A 16,051-nucleotide genomic window follows, 5' to 3' on the forward strand; every position below is an offset into this window, starting at 1 on the left:
CGGATAAAAATCCGATTTATTTTTAAAGGGTCCTTTTTGATAGTCAAATATTTTAACATATTCCACGTTGGGCTGATGGTGTACCAATCAGCCCAGATTTACTAAATGAGTAACACCGGCCGGATATCTAATACTCATATATTTTCAATAGTTTATATTGCTATGTATTTTTAGTATTAATTTGTATGTCTATTAAAATATCCTTACTCTAGTAGCGCTGTCTATATATTTGAGCGGATCCCTCTGCCACCTCCTCACTAACTCCCCGGCGGCTTTGCGCATGGGTGACTTCAGATCATGCATTCGTAGCCTGGACGACGGGGAGGAGGTAAGTAACACAGCTACTACTACTAATGCGTGCTATACTAACTGAGGGGACAGCTACTTTTTGGAGCAGCTGTCCCCGCACCAGAGCAATGATGAATTGCTCTGGTGTCACGTTTCCCACGTTGTGAGTTAGATACTTAAGTGATGAATTTGGCCTATGATGAATAAGCCCCTCTGTGAGGCAGTGAAATGTATTTCGGTCAATGAGGCAGTGATATGCATTACGATCAATGAGGCAGTGATGTGTATTACTGTCAGTGAAGCAGTGATGTGTATAACGGACAGTGAGGCTATGATGTGCTGTTTTTCTGTGGGAGATGTTATTGTTTACACTTGAAGTGATTGATTCAGCTGTGGATTTGCGATGAGGTTCAGATTAAAGTATTAAGTAGACCAGGTCTCAGGTGTGCGGTCATTAGAAAATAATGCATTAAGGTTTTAGGGCGGTTAGGATCCCGGTCGGACCTCCAGTTGGTGTAAGCTGGACAGAACTTTGACCCAGGGAGCCTGTTCTGGGCCTTCCACTGGATGGATTTGGACGAAAACCTTCACAGAGTGGTAACCTTGGATCCCAGAAGACATACTAGGGGGTTGAGGTCCCGGTAGGACCTTCCATTGGTGTACGCTAGGCAATACTTTGACCCGGGGACGCTAGGCAGAACTTCGACCCAGGGAGTCTGTTTTGGGCCTTCCACTGGGTAGATTTGGATGAAAACTTCACAGAGCGGTGGATCTCAAGGTGGAGTGCGACGGGCAGAACTTTGACCCAGGGAGCCTGTTCTGGGCCTTCCACTGGATGGATTTGGATGACATCACATAATAAAACTTAATAACTTGAAGATTTAAATCCGGGCAATGTCGGGTATATATATATACTGTATATACAGGGACGGACTGGGGCTGTAGATCAGCCCTGACAGTCCGCCCTGTGCGCGCCTTAGGCGTGCTCGCTCGCGAAAAGGGCATACCGCGAGTCACGGGGGCCTGGCCTCGCGGCACACCCCTGTCTTCCCAGCCAAGCACAGCACACCAGCCCATCACCACCACCCATTCCGTCTCCCTGAGCTCACATAGTGAGGGCACTTCCGCCCTCCTCGAGCCGGCCTTGAAGCCATCCGGCCCTGTGTATATATATATATTCATACATACACACACACATATATATATATATCAACTTGTTTTAAGAGGCCTATGTGCTAATAATCGCAGAACTGCCGTGATTATTATATTTTCATTTTTCATGAAAATATCCTGCTGGGAAACTAATTTGCAGGGACAACAGTAACTGCGCATTGTGTCAGTTTCCGTCACCAGCCGGAGGCTGTGTGAGAGAGATCTCTCTCCTGCTTGGTTCAAAGCAGTTTACAACATCTAAAGAAAAAAAAAGCTTGATAAATAGGCCCCTAAGTGACCAATAAAAAGTGAAAAGCATATTATATAATAGTGTATGTCATTTACCTCCTGTGATTCTGTGGAATGTGCTGTGATGTTTTGGGTCTTTTCGTTTTATAAATAAAAGCATTAGCTGATAAAGTTTATCCTTTTGAAAAAGTAGTTAATGTTTAATCTGCTTTAACCTTTTCTCTGACAAACCTAAAGGGCAAAGTGTAAAGACAGAGATGGTTGTTCGACTTTAAATATTGTAAAAAATACTGCTGGCAATGGTTCCTTATAATGTTTGTTTTATAGCTAGGTAGCATCAGCAGGTGTAATAAATATCATGGACACTATTCTATAAATGGAAAAAATATTACATAGCATAGCTAAGAGTGGAATGTTTTGTGTAACATCTGGGTGATCAGTTATACTGTGACACCGCATACAATTGGTGAGTGATAGGTGAGAGAAGGGGGAGGGCTTATTTCCAGAACCCGCCTATTAGCACTTCTACCTGCTTAGTGGATGCCCTCTTCAGTTTATCACAGCACGGAGTGAAAGCTGCCACACATATTCATGAAACAGGATATATTATTACCTTACTGGGCTTTATTTCATTGACAACCTCTGGTTACTCAGGTACAGTACACATTAAATAATGACTTGTATTGCACATTTTACAATCATGTATACGCTGTGTGCTCTATAACAATAGCCAAGCAACAGCTTACTGTAACAAGGGAATTATGCAGTACTGGTGTGCAGGGATGAAAGATGGTGAAAATGCCGACCGCCGGCTTCCCGACTGTCTAATCCCGGCAGGGGTCTAATGACAGGCGTCGAGATCCCTCTGCCTGTCATTCTACCTACGCTGGGAGCCCAACGCCCTGCATACCGATCAAAGGTAAGCCGGGCGCGGACAGCCGCGGGGGGGAGGGTTAGGGGCTCCCGGGGGGGATGTAGGGTTAGGCACTCCCCAGGAAAGGGGGGGGGCTAGGGTTAGCCACCCCCCCGGGGGGAGTTTTAGGCTGCGGGGAAGGGGGGGTTAGGTTTAGGCACTTACAGGGGGGATTAGGGTTAGGCACTTGGGTGGGAGGTTAGGGTTAGGCACCCCTAAGGGAGGGTTAGGGGGGGGGAGTTAGGTTAGTAAATAGTTAAAATATTTACCTGTCGGGAACTTCACTGCATCCGGCAGTATTCCATACCGATCCCTTTAGTGTGTATTCCCTAACACTGGAAAATACTGATAATTCTGACAATATGATATGGTATGAACACATAAAGGAATTATAGGTTTAGCATAGAATGTTGAATTGCCGCCAGAATAATTATTTAGGAATATAGGGCCTGATTCAGAGCTGGACGCAATTAGCGCTTGCTCGTTCAGAAAAAGGGGCTGGCTATTCAAATGAACCGTTCTCTCTTTGCGGTCTGTTCACGCCTCTATGTCTGAACGAGCGAACAAAACTTGCGATCGTTTTTTGGTTAACTACGCCCCCTGGCCACTCGCATCCTACATCATGTCCGCTATTTATTAGATTAATCAAGAACATCGACCAGCGTATGAACTGCTCGCTATTTTTGTGGTTGGTTTTTCCTACCTCAATCTTGCGAGCAGTTCTGACTATAAAATAACCCAGTGACGTGGTCAATGACGCTGCTGTATTAATTATGCACACCCATAAAACGCCCATTTTGACCGTTTGGCACGCCTGCGTTCGGATCTCCACTCCCCGTTTTCAAGCACCTTCCCCTGTTACCACCCACAAACGCCTCATTCTGTCACTCAAAATAGCAGGCATTCGCTATTTTGCAAACAAACGATTTTCGGCCGCACTGACTGGTTCGCGCATGCGTATTATGATCCGTACGCATGCGCAGTTGGGCAAACATCGCTCGGAACGAACGAGCGGCCGCTTACGAGCGGCTCTGAATCATTTTCCTGATTTCAGAAGTTTTATTTTTTATTTAAATCTTTAGAAATGTTTGAGTGAAATTATATTGAATTTAGTTTATATTTATTTAAAAATCTTTACTTAAAAAGTTCCTTCCTATTACTGTACGTAGTGCTTTATGCACTTAATCAGTCTCTACCCCATACAATTTATGGGCCTGATTCAGCACGGATCGATATTGTGACCGCAGCTGGGTAATCGCACGCAATGCAGCTGCGAAACTATGCTAACGCCTGACACAGCTCAGCCAGCATAGAGATGCCCGCTGCTGCTTTCTCACATCCGTAATATCTCGCAGTCCTGCGCATACATCGGTAACATCGATGCACATCGGCCCGTCACGCACAATCACAGCAGGACTGACCCGTCGCAGAAATTGCAAGTCTCGTCACCTGCAGTGGGCTCTCGAGCTGCGTAGGCAATCGCAGTGGCTAATTTATGCACGCCCATGCAACGGCGTTCAAACGGACAGGCACGCCTGCGTTTCTGCAACCATTCCGCCATCACCACCCTTATACGCTAACGTCCCATCACTCACTCTGCGATGGATTCCGGTCTGCGTGCATGATCGCATTGCGGTGCATACGCATGCACAATGGCTGACAATCACTCGATCTGCGTACGTAGTTGCAATTGAATCAGGCCCTATATTCCCTAACATAGGAACAGGCTCTAGGGCTAATTTAGTTGGAAGCCAATGTACCTACCAGTATATATTTGGAGTGTGAGAAAACCCATACTGTACATACATGTATCTGGGAAGTACACAGTGGTGGATATAGGTGTCAGGCCGGCCCTAGACACAACATTATTGATCCCCTTCCCCCCGTCACATCACTTCCTCTATTCGCCCTCTTCATGTCCTCGGGGCTCGTCCCTATGTGCCAAGGCTGCCTAAACCTCACTACCACATCACCTCCCGCACCACAATTTGCTGCCAATCGCCCTCCTTCCTGCCAGTTGCATAATAAAAAAATAAGTTTTGACATCCCAGCATCACTTGACTCGTGCCTAGTGGGAAATCCACCACTGGAAGTACATACAAGCTACACACAGATTGTTTATTAATATTATTATTAATAGGGGTGAGCGGGTTCGGATTTCTGAAATCCGAACCCCCCCCGAGCCCCCCCGATCCGAGGCCGATCCTAGTCAGGCTCGACTTTTCCCGCCTGACTCGGATCTGAAATCGAGGCAGCTGTGCTGCTGTTGTTAATAGGGGCTGTGTCCACTACTTCAAAGTCCATAGGGGCTGTCTGGACTGTGTTGTGCAGTCAGTTGTCCATAGGGGCTGTGTCCACTCCAAAGTCCTGTGCAGTGTCCAAGTCCTAAAGGGGTGCTGTAGTGTTGTCCAGGGGGTGCTCTGTCCGTCAGGGGTGCTCCCCCCAAGTGCTAAAAAAAAAAATATTTTTTCTGTGTTTGTGAATTGTGTGCGCAGTAGCTGCACGTGCATCAACAAAGTAGTGCCAAGCGTGCGCCTGTGTCATAAGTAAAGGGCCGGCTGGCTTGACCGTTAAAGGGTGCTGTAACCCCCAAAGTACACTCCAAACCAAATAAAAAAATATTTTCTGTGTTTGTGAATTGTGTGCGCAGAAGCCGCACGTGCATCAACAAAGTAGTGCCAAGCGTGCGCCTGTGTCATAAGTAAAGGGCCGGCTGGCTTGACCGTTAAAGGGTGCTGTAACCCCCAAAGTACACTCCAAACCAAATAAAAAAATATTTTCTGTGTTTGTGAATTGTGTGCGCAGTAGCCGCACGTGCATCAACAAAGTAGTGCCAAGCGTGCGACTGTGTCATAAGTAAAGGGCCGGCTGGCTTGACCGTTAAAGGGTGCTGTAACCCCCAAAGTACACTCCAAACCAAATAAAAAAATATTTTCTGTGTTTGTGAATTGTGTGCGCAGTAGCCCCACGTGCATCAACAAAGTAGTGCCAAGCGTGCGCCTGTGTCATAAGTAAAGGGCCGGCTGGCTTGACCGTTAAAGGGTGCTGTAACCCCCAAAGTACACTCCAAACCAAATAAAAAAATATTTTCTGTGTTTGTGAATTGTGTGCACTGTGGCTGCACGTGCATCAACAAAGGAGCAGCGCCAAGCGTGTGCCTGTGTCCCATAAGTAAAGAGCCGGCTGGCTCATTTCTTAAAGGGTGGTGTAACCCACAAAGTGCACTACTCTCCAGCAAAAATAAAAAAATATTTTCTGTGTTTGTGTGCGCCTTAGCCGCACGTATATATCAATATAACATAAATGGAGGACCAAACTTTCTCCGATAAAAATAAAATAGGGAAAGATCAAGAACCACTTCCTCCTAGTGCTGTTGCTGCTGCTGGGAGTTGTTCATCATCCCAGAGAGGAAGTAGGAACACCACTACTTTTACTAAACAATTGACCCTCCAACAGTCCCTAGCGATGAGGATGAAGTACGACAGCAGTCATCCTGAAGCAAAACGTATAACTGAGGCCTTGACTGCTATGTTGGTGGTAGACGTGCGTCAGGTATCTGCCATTAGTGCAGTGGGATTTAGACAATTGATGGAGGTAGTGTGTCTCCGGTTCCAAATCCCGTCTAGATTCCACCTGCATCCTCAAAGCAGCAGCGACAAGCGTGCGTCTGTCTGTTAAAGGGTGGTGTAACCCTCAAAGTGCGCTCCACAAACAATAAAAAAAATCTTTTTTTTTCTCTTTGTGAAATGTGTGGGCTGTAGCCGCACCTGCATCCTTAAAGCAACAGCGACAAGCGTGCGTCTGTCTGTTAAAGGGTGGTGTAACCCTCAAAGTGCGCTCCACAAACAATAAAAAAATTCTTCTTTTTTTTTCTCTTTGTGAAATGTGTGGGCTATATCCGCACCTGCATCCTTAAAGCAGCAGCGACAAGCGTGCGTCTGTCTGTTAAAGGGTGGTGTAACCCTCAAAGTGCATTCCACAAACAATAAAAAAATTATTCTTTTTTTTTCTGTCTTTGTGAATTGTGTGAGCTGTAGCCGCACTTGCATCCTCAAAGCAGCAGCGACAAGCGTGCGTCTGTCTGTTAAAGGGTGGTGTAACCCTCAAAGTGCGCTCCACAAACAATAATAAAATTCTTCTTTTTTTTTCTCTTTGTGAAATGTGTGGGCTGTAGCCGCACCTGCATCCTTAAAGCAGCAGCGACAAGCGTGCGTCTGTCTGTTAAAGGGTGGTGACACCCTCAAAGTGCGCTCCACAAACAATAAAAAAAATTCTTCTTTTTTTTCTGTCTTTGTGAATTGTGTGGGCTGTAGCCGCACTTGCATCCTCAAAGCAGCAGCGACAAGCGTGCGTCTGTCTGTTAAAGGGTGGTGTAACCCTCAAAGTGTGCTCCACAAACAATAAAAATATTCTTCTTTTTTTTCTGTCTTTGTGAAATGTGTGGGCTGTAGCCGCACCTGCATCCTTAAAGCAGCAGCAACAAGCGTGCGTCTGTCTGTTAAAGGGTGGTGACACCCTCAAAGTGTTCTCCACAAACAATAAAAATATTCTTCTTTTTTTTTCTGTCTTTGTGAATAGTGTGTGCTGTAGCCGCACTTGCATCCTCAAATCAGCAGCGACAAGGGTGCGTCTGTCTGTTAAAGGGTGGTGTAACCCTCAAAGTGCTCCAAAAAATAAAAAACTTTTTTTTATGTGTTTGTGACTTGTGTGCAATGTAGCCGCACGTGCATCAACACAGTAGCAGCGCCAAGCGTGCGCCTGTGTCATAAGTCAAGGGCCGGTTTGGACATCTCGTCCGGACTGAAGGACGTGCCAACAATTTCTGACAAGTCTACTGTCACTGCATATGATACTGTCCTCAAAGCAGCAGCGACAAGCGTGCGTCTGTCTGTTAAAGGGTGGTGTAACCCTCAAAGTGCGCTCCACAAACAATAAAAATATTCTTCTTTTTTTTTCTGTCTTTGTGAAATGTGTGGGCTGTAGCTGCACCTGCATCCTTAAAGCAGCAGCGACAAGTGTGCATCTGTCTGTTAAAGGATTACATCGGTGACAGCATCCAAGTAGGCATGTCAGACGGTCCGTACCTGTACTGGCAGTAAAAAGAAGCAATTTGGAGGTCCCTGTACAAACTGGCTCTATTTTACCTGAGTTGCCCCCCCTCCAGTGTGTACTCCGAAAGAGTGTTTAGTGCAGCCGGAAACCTTGTCAGCGAAAGGCGTAGGAGGTTGCTTCCACAAAATGTGGAGAAGATGATGTTCATAAAATGAATTATCAACTCTTCCAGGGAGCCCAGCTTCCAGAACGTACAGAGGGACCTGTAGTTGTGGATTCCAGCGGGGACGAATTAATACTCTGTGAGGATGAGGATGTACACAACACTGAAGAGGGTGAGGAATCGGTGGATGAGGAGGATGAGGACGACATCTTGCCTCCGTAGAGCCAGTTTGTGCAGGGACAGATTAATTGCCAGCTTGTTTTGTGGGGGCCCAAACGAACCAATCATTTCAGCCACAGTCGTGTGGCAGACCCTGGCGCTGAAATGTTTGCTTTGTTAAAGTGTGCATGTCCTGTTTATACAACATAAGGGTGGGTGGGAGGGCCCAAGGACAATTCCATCTTGCACCTCTTTTTTTTCTTTGAATTATGTACTGTTTAGGGCCTAGTTTTTCAAACTGCCATCCTGTCTGCCACTGCAGTGTCACTCCTAGATGGACCACGTGTTTGTGCCGCCCACTCGTATCTCTTAGCATAGTCATCCAGCTACTTCGGTGCAACCTTTTGGATATAAAAACACTATTGTGAGGTGTGAGGTGTTCAGAATAGACTGGAAATGAGTGGAAATTAAGGTTATTGAGGTTAATAATAGCATAGGAGCAGAAAAAACCCACAAATTCTGTGATTTTAGCTGTTTTTATGCTTTTTTTTAAAAAAAATACAGATCCAAAACACAAAACCCAGAACCCAAAACACGGAAGGGTGGTTTTGGCAAAACCAATCCAGATCCAAAACACGAAGAAAGATCCAGATCCAAAACCAAAACACGAAAAGTGGCCGGTGCACACCCCTAATTATTAACACTTACTAACACCTTAGTCTCTCACTGGTGTGCTGCCCTAGGTGGCTGGCCTCTGCTGTCTTTTTGGGTTTCCGCGCCCCAGACCTTGACTTAGAAGTAGGAACCTCCAGTAATCAGAGAAGACGTGACGTGGCCTGGAGGATTAGCCATATTTTTGCAAATATATGCAACTGAGATCTCTGAATTATCTACCATCGTGTCGTTTTTCATACTCTTTGCTGTTTCTTGTACACACAGATATTGCTCTGTATGTCCCCAGTCTGTGAGGCAGCATTACTTACCTCTGTGCCTGCTTGCTAACGACACTTTGTCACCATGCCATCCGTATTCTTATTACCACTATTATAGTTTTGATTAAAGGGAACATTTTTAGTGAAATGTGATCTGTTTACTTCTAGAAGTTTCACATTTGTTGCTACGAAAATTTCAAATATGTTTTTTCAGAGAATTCAGAGTTATAATGATATTGGGTCTTCAGCATATGTGGAATAGTTTCATGCAAATGTGGTATGCTCATGCTTAGGGACATATTTATTATCGGGTTCTAGACCCGATAATTATAATTTCCCATCTCCCTTATTGTTGCAATAAGAAATTAGAGATCACCCAAATGTATCTAAAAACACATGGATGGGATCTCCGATAGGGGCCTGCCCCTGCGATGTGTTAGAAGTGATCGCTCATTCAATCACTTCACTTCTCCTTCGGGAGCCGGGCGCCCTACTGTGTATGCGCTGTCTACTGACCACTGATGTACAAGTGCAGAGTACTGCACTGGGCCTGTTTCAAAGATGTACGTAAACTCAATGTTTTCAGGCCTCGATTTTTGTGGTTCTGCACATTTACTGGCCTGGCAAGTGGCGGAACAAAAGGTTGACATTGAAATGGTTGACACAAAATGGTCGACACATTTTTTTGTTTGTTTTTAAGGGTTAGGTACTTACCGGAGAGTTAGGGTTAGGGTCCAGGAGGGACTGTTAGGCACTTACCGGAGGGTTATGGTTAGGCACTAGGTGGGACGGTTAGGTTTAGGCACCAGGAAGGAGGGTAAGGGTTAGGCACCAAAGGGAGGGCCAGGGTTAGAATGCAGATTAGGGTTAGAAAACAAAATGTGTCAACCATTTTTGTGTCGTCCTTTTGACCATGTCGACCATTTGTACCTTTCTACCTTTATCCATGTGGACCTTTTGTTCCTGTCAGGATCCCGACGCCGGCATCCCGACAGGGTTAGAATACCGGCACCTGTGGGTATCCTAAACCTCCCCCTCTCTCTTCCCTAACCCCCCCCTCCCCTCGGTGCCTGAACCTAACCTCCCCCCTCCCCGCACCCTAAACCTAAAACTCTCCCTTTAGTGCCTAACCCTCCCCCTAGTGCCCAACCCTCACCCACCCCCTAACCCCGCTACTTACCTTTGGGATTCCGGCAGTCTGGATATTGACCACATCCCAGCATGAGCATAAATTAGCACAGTAGCTGCGTACAAAGATGCAACTACTGAGCTATTGCGTCCGTCCAGCACGTTGGTATATTTCTATACTGAAATCAAGCTTGTGTGTTTTGGGCCCCTTGGTGTTCCACTTTTACACTTTAGCTTTGAGACTACAGTTTATGTGATTTAGATATTAGAAGGCGAGTTTTGATAATAATCATACTTGTCTATGCTCCCAGAACGTTCTGGAGGCTCCCGAATCCCGGGTGGTGCTCCCAGCCACCAGGAAGAGCATTCGAGTCTCCCATCCTGAACGGCATCCGCCCAGTGCCGCCCACTTCCTGAGTAAACTGCGAGGTCCGGACGGCCTGTGGCGCGATTCTTGCTGAATTGCGTCATCGTAGCCACACCCGTGCTTTACAATGGCAGTAATTACGGCATTATATAGCTGGGGCGGGGTCACGATGATGATGGCCCAACTATGCCGAGGCACGCCCCCCCCCCGCTATGCCAACCTACCTACTCCCTCCCAGGGGGCAGCCAAACAGCAAGCATGGCCATAATGGGCGATGTATTCTCTTGTTAGTGACACTTTTGATTGGTCACAGAAAGTAGAGGACAGATCAGGCTGACTGAACATATAGCACACACACTACTATACCTAATTATGACAGCATTTAATGGAGGGATCTACTGTAGCCTGATAACAATTTAGTCAGGAAAGTGCTATTGCACGACAGGCTGTCAGAGTACAGGATCTGGCTTGCAGCTTTCATTCCCGCTAGGCAAGAAGAGATCATTACAGAGGTGTGATACACTTCATTTGAATTGTGGTGACAGCCTGTTGAATGCCGTCTGACCAATCCTTTATTAAGGCACCCAATTGTGAGAGGAGCTGATTGCTGCGTTATATTATATGTCAGTTTAATGAAACATTCCTTGCAATTCAAATACAAAAAGGCTGCTTTATTTACTGTTAGGTGAAAATACAGGTAGCAATAGTAATTTCACCCAGGAACATAAAAACACCTATATATGAGAGTTTCACCTCTGCATTCTATATATAATATACAGTTAATTGTTTATTTTTCCAATTGCTGCCAGCTTGCTCTATTGTGTTCACTAAGGGATCTATTCAACATGTTAATTATCGGGGTCCAAACGACCTACTCGATGCATGCGCCAGAGCAATTCAATGCTCCGGTGTGAAGACAGCTGATGTGAAAATCAGCTGTCTCCTTGAGTTTTTTCATTGCTCCTTTTCGGAGCAGTGTATCTTTTCACAGGTCACGCATACACACAAGAGCCCCGACGTCCAGCAAAAGGCGCCGGACAGGGGCGGTGGGATCAGAATGGATCCCTTTTTGCGACCCAAGACTCCTTGAGGGAGCACTCGCCATCTGAAGACAATCAAGCTCCGAAAATGTTGCATTTTCAGAGCTTGATTAATTCTGTCCCCATACTAGTGTATAGGGACAGCGGGCCATTCCAGTAAGCAGGAGATAGCTGTGATATCTCCTGCTTTACCCTTTTGATGAATGGCCCGAACACTTAATTTCTACAAAAGCAGGTGAAAATGAAAATTTTCACCTGTAATTGTAGAAATTAAGTGATGATGAATAGAGCCCTAAGGGCCTCATTTATCAATGAGTTTTATCATTCACAGCGAGTGATAAAACTCATGGCGTATGATAAATAGTGCTCCAGCCAATCCGCTCCCAACTCTCATTTTTCAAACAGATGACAGTTGGGAGCTGATTGGCTGGAGCACCATTATCATACGCAACAAGTTTTATCACTCATTGTGAATGATAATTGAGGCTCTAAGTATTCACCATCTCTGATGTCCTTGATCTCACTTTGGTAACCTATGGAATTACATATATATATATATATATATATATATATATATATATTGTGACAAGAATCACATAGACCTGGTAAAATCCATCCCCAGCTTTATTTCTCACCACAAGCAGGTATACAGGATATGGCAGTTTCACAGGCAAGATGTTACAATAAGCCTTCCAAACAGCAATATATTTCTTCAGTGGACTCGCAGGTCCAGGACCCCTAACACTAGTCACCCCATGGCCTATAACCTGGGCGACTTTCTCACCGTCAGGATCAGATTCCCCAGTGTCTCGGCAGCTCTTAAACCAGCCTCACACAGGTGTCTGTATTCAGCTGCCTTTCCAGACTCTGATTGAGGCAACACCTGAACTGGACATTTCACATTCCTAATGCCTTTGCTCTGCCAAACCTGGGAGATCTGGATATTCCACATTTACTTCATGTGGAATTATGCTGACCATGTCACAAAATATATATAATAATAAAATAATAAATAATAAAACATTGGTGCATGAATGCATGTCAGACCTAATGTGCACACGTGAGGCACACAGAAAGTGTGAGAGAGACGGAGAGAGAGAGTGTGAGAGTGTTTCTGAATGTTGGGATAAATCGATTTGAACTAGGGGTGAGCGGGTTCGGATTTCTGAAATCCGAACCCCCCCGAGCCCCCCCGATCCGAGTCCGATCCGAGTCAGGCTCGACTTTTCCCGCCTGACTCGGATCTGAAATCGAGACAAAACGTCATCATCCCGCCTTCCGAGTCTCGCGGGTTTTGGATCCTATATAAGGTACCCGCGTCGGCGCCATTTTCTCACTCGGCTGTGGACAGTGAAGAGGGAGGGTGGGAGTTAGGGCTGTGTAGTGTAGTGTAGTGTAGTGCTGCTGTTGTCCACTACTTCAAAGTCCATAGGGGCTGGCTGTGTTGTGCTGTGCTGCTGTTGTTAATAGGGGCTGTGTCCACTACTTCAAAGTCCATAGGGGCTGGCTGAACTGTGTTTTGCAGTCAGTTCTCCATAGGGGCTGTGTCCACTCCAAAGTCCTGTGCAGTGTCCCAGTCCTAAAGGGGTGCTGTAGTGTTGTCCAGGGGGTGCTCTGTCCATCAGGGGTGCTCCCCCCAAATGCTAAAAAAATAATATATTTTCAAAGTAGTGCCAAGCGTGCGCCTGTGTCATAAGTAAAGGGCCGGCTGGCTTGACCGTTAAGGGTGCTGTAACCCCCGAAAGTACACTCCAGTCCAAACCAAAAAAAAAATTATTTTCTGTGTTTGTGAATTGTGTGCGCAGTAGCCGCACGTGCATCAACAAAGTAGTGCCAAGCGTGCGCCTGTGTCATAAGTAAAGGGCCGGCTGGCTTGACCGTTAAAGGGTGCTGTAACCCCCAAAGTACACTCCAGTCCAAACCCAAAAAAAAATTATTTTCTGTGTTTGTGAATTGTGTGCGCAGTAACCGCACGTGCATCAACAAAGTAGTGCCAAGCGTGCGCCTGTGTCATAAGTAAAGGGCCGGCTGGCTTGACCGTTAAAGGGTGCTGTAACCCCCAAAGTACACTCCAGTCCAAACCAAAAAAAAAATTATTTTCTGTGTTTAGCCGCACGTATATATCAAATCGATATAACATAAATGGAGGACCAAACTTTCTCCGATAAAAATAAAATAGAGAAAGATCAAGAACCACTTCCTCCTAGTGCTGAAGCTGCTGCCACTAGTCATGACATAGACGATAACATGCCATCAACGTCGTCTGCCAAGGCCGATGCCCAATGTCATAGTAGAGGGCACATACAATCCCAAATGACAAAGTTCAGGAAAATGACCTTGAAAAAAACATTTAAATCAGCTGAAGAGAAACGTAAACTTGCCAATATGCCATTTACGACACGGAGTGGCAAGGAACGGCTAAGGTCGATCCCTAGTATGTTCATGACTAGTGGTTCAGCTTCACATGACGATGGAAGCCCTCCTCCCACTAAAAAAATCAAAAGAGTTAAGCTGGCAAAAGCACAGCGAAGAACTGTGCTTTCTAAGAAGATATCACAAATCCCCAAGGAGAGTCCAAGTGTAGTGGTGGTTGCGATGCCTGACCTTCCCAGCACTGGACGGGAAGAGGTGTCTCTTTCCACCATTTGCACGCCCCCTGCAAGTGCTGAAAGGAGCACCCACAGTCCACTTGCTGATATGCAAATTGAAGATGTCACTGTTGAAGTACAACAGGATGAGGATACTGGTGTAGCTGGCGCTGAGGAGGAAGTTGGCGAGGAGGATTCTGATGGTGATGTGGTTTGTTTAAATCAGGCTCCGGGGGAGACAGTTGTTGTCCGTGGGATGAAAAAGCCCATCACGGTCATGCCTGGGCAGAAGACCAAACATTCCACCTCTTTGGTCTGGCAATATTTCTATCCAAATCCGGACAACAACTGTCTTGCCATATGTACCATATGTAAAGGTGAAATAAGTAGGGGTAGGGACGTCAACCACCTAGGAACATCCTCCCTTATACGGCACCTGCAGCGCGTTCATAAAAAGTTACTGTCAAGTTCAGAAACTTTGGCTAAGACCGTAAGCAGTCCAGGGACACCTAAATCCCGTTGTCCTGTTGTATCCAAGCGCCTGCAAACCACACCGTCAACTCCCTCCTCGTCAATTTCCTCCTTAGTCAGGATCGGAAGTAGTCCTGCAGGCCATGTCACTGGCATGACTGACTCTCCTATCCGGGATTCCTCCGGAGGATCCTGCATTGCTACGCCTACTGCTGCCGCTGCTGCTGTTGCTGCTGCTGGGAGTCGTTCATCATCCCAGAGAGGAAGTAGGAACACCACTACTTTTACTAAACAATTGACCCTCCAACAGTCCTTAGCGAGGAGGATGAAGTACGACAGCAGTCATCCTGAAGCAAAACGTATAACTGAGGCCTTGACTGCTATGTTGGTGTTAGACGTGCGTCCGGTATCCGCCATTAGTGCAGTGGGATTTAGACAATTGATGGAGGTAGTGTGTCCCCGGTTCCAAATCCCGTCTAGATTCCACTTCACTAGGCAGGCGATACCGAGACTGTACAGAAACGTCAGAAAAAGTGTCCTCAGTGTCCTGAAAAATGCCGTTGTACACAATGTCCACTTAACCACGGACATATGGACAAGTGGAACAGGGCAGACTAAGGACTATATGACTGTGACAGCCCACTGGGTAGATGTATCACCTTACGCAGCAACAGCAGCAGCGTCACCAGTAGCAGCATCTCAGAAACGCCAGCTCGTTACAAGGCAGGCTACGCTGTGTATCACCGGTTTCAGTAAGAGGCACACCGCCGACAACCTCTTAGAGAAACTGAGGGAAATCATCGCCCAGTGGCTTACCCCACTTAGACTCTCCTGGGGATTTGTGATATCTGACAACGCCACCAATATTGTGCGGGCATTACGTCTGGGCAAATTCCAGCACGTCCCATGTTTTGCTCACACAATAAACTTGGTGGTGCAGAATTTTCTGAAAAGCGACAGGGGCGTGCAGGAGACGCTTTGGGTGGCCCGAAAAATTTCTGGCCACTTTCGCCATTCAGCGACTGCGTGCCGAAGACTGGAGCGCCAGCAAACACTCTTGAACCTGCCCCGCCATCACCTGAAGCAAGAGGTTGTGACGCGGTGGAACTCAACCCTCTATATGCTTCAGAGGATGGAGGAGCAGCAAAAGGCCATACAAGCCTATACATCCACCTATGACATAGGCAAAGGAGGGGGTATGCACCTGACTCAAGCGCAGTGGAGAATGATTTCCGTGTTGTGCAAGGTTCTCCAGCCCTTCGAACTTGCCACACGTGAAGTCAGTTCAGACACTGCCAGCTTGAGTCAGGTCATTCCCCTCATCAGGCTTTTGCAGAAGCAGCTGGAGAAAGTGAAGGAGGAGCTAAGACGGAGCGATTCCGCTCGGCATGTGGGACTTGTGGATGAAGCCCTTCATTCGATTTGCCAGGATTCCAGGGTGGTCAATCTGTTGAAATCAGACCACTACATTTTGGCCACCGTGCTCGATCCTAGGTTTAAAGCCTATGTGGTGTCTCTCTTTCCGGCCGACACAAGCCTGCAGAGGTGC

General features: G+C 46.5%; 1 protein-coding gene across 6 annotated transcripts in view; it reads left to right on the forward strand.

Moving 5' to 3' along the window:
* ZNF385B (zinc finger protein 385B) overlaps window positions 1-16,051 on the forward strand; it is a 566,921-nt gene that overhangs the window by 362,208 nt on the left and 188,662 nt on the right. The window contains exon 1 of one of the 6 annotated variants that reach the window (XM_088461226.1): window positions 2,270-2,343. The exons of the other annotated variants lie outside the window; for them this stretch is intronic. The gene's annotated coding sequence lies outside the window, so the exon portion shown is untranslated. Of the gene's footprint in view, window positions 1-2,269; window positions 2,344-16,051 lie in introns of those variants that run through there. 6 annotated transcript variants of the gene reach the window in all.

Source organism: Taudactylus pleione, unplaced genomic scaffold (genome assembly GCF_031769625.1).
Source record: "Taudactylus pleione unplaced genomic scaffold, aTauple2 ptg001027l, whole genome shotgun sequence".
Taxonomy (NCBI): Eukaryota; Metazoa; Chordata; class Amphibia; order Anura; family Myobatrachidae; genus Taudactylus; species Taudactylus pleione.